The following is a 5,553-nucleotide window of genomic DNA, read 5'->3' as shown; positions in this document are numbered from 1 at the left end:
GGAAGACTATAATGTAGATGATGTGCTGGTAGATATGTTTTGCGGTAATCCGCAAAAAAGAGACACAGATGTGCGAATATCACCGATGCAATTCCTACGCGATCGAGAATTAGATATACGTGATGAGAAACATGGAATAGTTATTAAAGAGCCCGTTTCTGACTGTCTTTACTCGCGAGACAGAAAGTGTACCCACGGTTACGAGACAAATATTACGAGGACGATGAGTATGAAAAGAGACATTGGTGGAATATGGTAGAAATGTCAATGTAATAAAGGACGATTATTATTGAGCGAAGAAAATCGTAGATAAGGGCCAAGGTTGGTGCAGATGCAGATTCTCGCGGGTAATGAAAAATGCATCGAACTGTAGATTATTGACAATATATGGATAGAGTTTCGTGATCATGACCTTGCATTAAAACAGTTTTTAAATAGATGTGGCGAATAATGCTTTGAGTGCGAACAGTGTTTCGAACTTTCGCAAACAAACATAATGAAAAAGTATTATAATATTATGATATTCTAAGTATGTCACGATGTTGCAACGTGTGTAAATGAGTCACGTGCAAGTGCTCTGTGGAAGAGTACGACATAATCTAAAAACTGTGAAAAGACATGGAAAATCATGAGCGAATAGAACGCGAACTGTTGGAGCAATGCGGTCAGATCGCTACTCTAGTGGAGTGTTTCGCGTCGGCTGCCACGATGCGACGAGTGCATCGAGCAGCTCGAAGAACTTTGTCGTGCCAAGCGTCCGCGCCTCACCGTTGGACACAAACACGCGGTGGCGAGGATCGCGCGACTCACGCGTGCAAAGTCGCAATTGGACCGACGTTTCATGCACATTGGTAGCGAGTGATGAGTACGCGAGTAGCAACGAATGATCTCTCTTGTCTGGCGAGAAATCGACGCCGCGTTCGAGAGTCATGTATTGACAGGTACGGTGATAAACTCTAATCATATCGAGCCGCGGCGGTTTTTAGAAGACGCTGGAAATGTAGCTCTAGAGCGAGTGCGAGACGCTATAGAAAAACACGGTAGTGTAAAAGTGAACACCGCGTTCGCAACGGTGAATTCGCGACGAAGGATAAACGTGCTAATAAGAAGATAGTTACAAAGTACAGCGAGATATATCGATATACCGATTTCCGTGTGATACGAGCACGTTATCGAGCCTATCCTAGCATCGCTCGAAGAGTTCCAGGAACGCGACAGCGGGTGGGCATTGTCACGTATATTGAATTTGACTATCAATGTGAACAAATTAAATCCCCCGTGCGAGGAATGTCACATCAAAGTGCCACAAGAAATAGCGACGAAACGAGTCGATAATCAGTGTTGGTACGACGGACAATGCTTCGCGTGGTCGACGCTCTGTACCCAGCTGAAAAATATACGGAACGGGAATCGTCCACATTATACGACGTATTGAATCTCACAAACATTGCGTTTCCAATGACTTTAAAAGACATTTCTAAATTTGAACGGTTAAACGCGATCAACGTGTACGGCATCGAAAATAAACAAGTCCTTCTTCTGCGGCTCACCGATAACAAGAAAAAGAAGCTCGTCAATCTCCTGTATCTACAAGATTCACACAACGACAACCTTGGCTATTTTGCGTGGATCAAGAACCTGTCGCGTCTCGTGAGATTGCAAATTATCAAGAAAAGGAACAAGAAGTTTTTTTGCGATCGATAAATATAATAAGAAAAGTCAATAATAAAAACAGTAAAATAAAAAAAACAGTAAAAAAGAAATAGTGAAAAATGATTTCTCTATTATAAAATGATTCTCTTATCATTACAGGTGTCTCTATTACTTCAGTTCGTGCGCAAAATTGCAACTGCACGAAATGGAATTGCACTGCAAGAAGATCAACTGCGCCATCCGACTGCCGAGCGAGGACAACAAGTGACTCGAATTTGGCAACTACAGCAACCGGAAACGAATGCCATTCATCATCTACAGCGACATGAAGCGTTTAACATTAGGCTATTATGCGCGTACGACGACACATTATCGTACTTCCGTCGCGATGAAGACTGTATAACGTGGTTCGCGCAACTCAACGATTTGGCACATCGCGTGAAAAATATCGTATCCGCCAACATACCCATGGAAACGTTGTCTAAACAGCAATGGGAAGCATACTGTAGCGCAACGCGTTGTCACATCTGCGAGAAACTGTTCGCGCCGGACGATACGCGAGTCCATGATCACTGTCATCTCATCGATAGATACCGCGGTCCAGCGCATTCAAATTGTAACTTAAATTATAAAAATTGGTTCTATATTCCGACAGTATTTCACAATTTATCAGGCTATGATGCCCATTTTATAATTAAGGAAATTGCTACTGTATACGGTGGACATGTAGATGTACTACTGATAACGAAGGAAAAATATATTTCATTTATAATATTAAACATGTCGATAGCACCAAAGACAAAAATGAAAAGAATTTTCAGAAAAATGGTGTAAAATTAAGATTCATTGATTCTTTCAAATTTCTAAATGCAAACCTCGATAAATTGGCATCGTAATTTGACAAAGATAAATTAAAAATTGTACCTTCCGAATTTTGCTCAGCGCGGAGGATTTCAATCTTCTCACACGAAAACGTACGAGTACATTGACTGCGTCGAAAAATTGCAGGACACGCGCTTACCATCGCGAATTATTTTTCAGTTCATTGATAAGCGATACCGTATCCGAGAGCGATTTCGATCACGCCGTGAACGTATGGCAGCGATTCTCCATCTGAACGGCGAGTACAATGATTTGTACTTGAAAATTATCTTGTTATTAGTCGACATTTTCGAAAATTTCCGCAATAGTTGCATCGCGAATTATTGTCTCGATCCCGCGCATTATTATACATTATCAGGTTTCACGTGGGACGCCATGCTGAAACATACGCATGTAAGATTCGAATTGCTCACCGACATTGATATGAGCTTGTTTATCGAGCGCGATATACGCGGCGGTCTCAGTCAATGTTCCAGCAGATACGCACAGGCTAATAACAAGTATATGCATTCATTCGATCCATCGAAACCGTTGTCGTACTTGATGTATTACGGTGTGAATAATTTATACGGATGAGCGATGTCAGCCTTTGTCATATGCCGAATTTCAATGGATCGAAGACGCTGTGAACTTTGATGTAAGCGCGATCGCTCCGGATTCATCCACCGATTATATTCTCGAGGTCGATCTCGAGTATCCGCAGCATCTACACGATCGACACACTGACCTACCTTTCTACCCAACACGCGATAAACCGCCCGGCAAGCGCGAAGATAAACTTTTAGCGACGTACGATGAACAGCGTTATGTCATCCACTATCGCAACCTGCAGCAATGTACTCGTCACAATCTTCGCGTAACAAAGATCCATCGGATGCTCAATCTCCATTACATTGAACTCAATACACAATTTAGAACGCGCGTAAAAAATTCGATTTCAAAAAAAATTTGTTTAAACTAATGAACAACACGGTATTCGGTAAGACCATGGAGAATGTGCGCAATCATTGTAAAATTAATAACAAAATGGAACGGTATGGCGCGGAAGCAATGATCGCGAAATCGAATTTTCACAGCTGCAGCCTCTTTGCGGGAAATTTAATCGCCGTCGAAATGCGCAAACTCGAGGTAAAGTTCAACAAGCTGATTTACGTGGGTATGTGCATACTCGACATATCGAAAGTCTGCTTGTACGAATTTCACCACGAGTACATGTCATCGATGTATCGTGATAAATGCAAGATCATGTACACCGACAGTCTCATTTATCATATAGAATGCGACGATGTTTACAAGAATATGAAACGCGATATCGCTAGATTCGATAGGAGCGACTATCCGGCAGACAACGTGTACGGTATGCCTCTCGCGAACAAAAAACCCGGCCTCATGAAGGATGAAAATAATGATGCGATAATGACCGAATTCGTTGGACTGAGAGCGAAGATGTACGTGGTGAAAGTGGATGGCAAGAAGGACACTAAAAAGGTGAAAGGTGTAAAGAATAATGTCGTAATGCGAACGATAACGTTCGATGATTACACACGGTGTTTGAAGAGATCGAAATGACTCGCCATCAATCGTGTGTACGATCTAAATTACACGAGGTGTACACGATATCCGAATCGAAAATCGCTCTGAGTCCATACGATGACAAATGATACGCTGTACCGGACTCGACGGAGACGTTACCGTGAGGGTATTGGCCGATACCTTTGTATAATATTAAGTGTACAACAACGGCTTCCGCCGTTTTCCTATAGATGGATTTAGCGGTAAGTGATGATCGAAATAAATAGATCATAGACGTCATACAATAAACTTGGGCATCTGTCAACATAACCCCATAGAAACATTAGTCGATTTGTGTCTGCATCATAAAATCTCGATTGAAAATGTCAGTTTACGAGCCAAATTCTCGTCATTTGCGGGAGGTTTTAATTTTTTGCTTCAATATGAAGAAATCTGCGGCTGTGGTTCATCGTGCTCTCAAATACTTATGGTGAGGCCGCTATTAGTGAAAGAACGTGTCGTGAGTGGTTTCAACGCTTCAAGAACGTGATTTTGACGTCCAAGGTCATGCTCTGTATTTGGTGGGACCAGCTCGGAGTAGTATATTATGAACTGTTAAAACCGACTGAAACAATCACAGGCTATCGGTATCGAACGCAATTGATGCGTTTGAGCCGAGCATTGAAAGACAAACGGCCGCAATACAACGAGAAACACGATAAAGTGATTTTGCAGCATGACGATGCTCGACCCCATGTTGCGAAAGTGGTCAAGACATACTTGGAAATGTTGAAATGAGAAGTCCTACCCCACCCGCTGTATTCTCCAGACGTTGCTCCCTCTGACTATCATTTGTTTCGATCAATGGCACACGGCCTGGCTGACCAGCACTTCCGTCTTATAAAGAAATAAAGAATTGGATTGATTCGTGGATAGCCTCAAAAGATGACCAGTTTTTTCGACGCGAGATTCGTACGCTACCCGAAAGATGGGAGAAAATAGTGGCCAGCGATGGACAATATTCATAAATGTATAACCAGTTTTTTACAATAAAGCCTCGAATTTCGGAAAAAAAACAGCGGAAGCAAAGTTGTACACCTAATAATATATGTTATTATTATGTATTACTTATTGTAATTTACACTTTTTTCACATTTATACAAGTATTATTAACATGTTTTTATGTAATAGCATTTATTATTATAATATTATTATAATAATATTATTATAATAATATTATTATAATAATATTATAATAATATTATTATAATATTATTATAATATTATTATAATAGTATTATTACACTTTCATATAATACATATCGCATGTTTTTAACATTTATATACTACTAATATTTCAATTTTATATTTTATGTGTCCCATATTTTTTTATCATTTATGCATATTACTATTATGTACTACTATTATTTAATTTTACTACATAATGTATGTTTTTTACTATTTATATAAGTATTATTATTATATTTATTGTAGAACATTTATTAT

Source organism: Atta cephalotes, assembly GCF_000143395.1.
Source record: "Atta cephalotes unplaced genomic scaffold scaffold00036, whole genome shotgun sequence".
NCBI classification, from domain to species: Eukaryota; Metazoa; Arthropoda; class Insecta; order Hymenoptera; family Formicidae; genus Atta; species Atta cephalotes.
Note: the sequence above shows the minus strand (reverse complement) of the source record.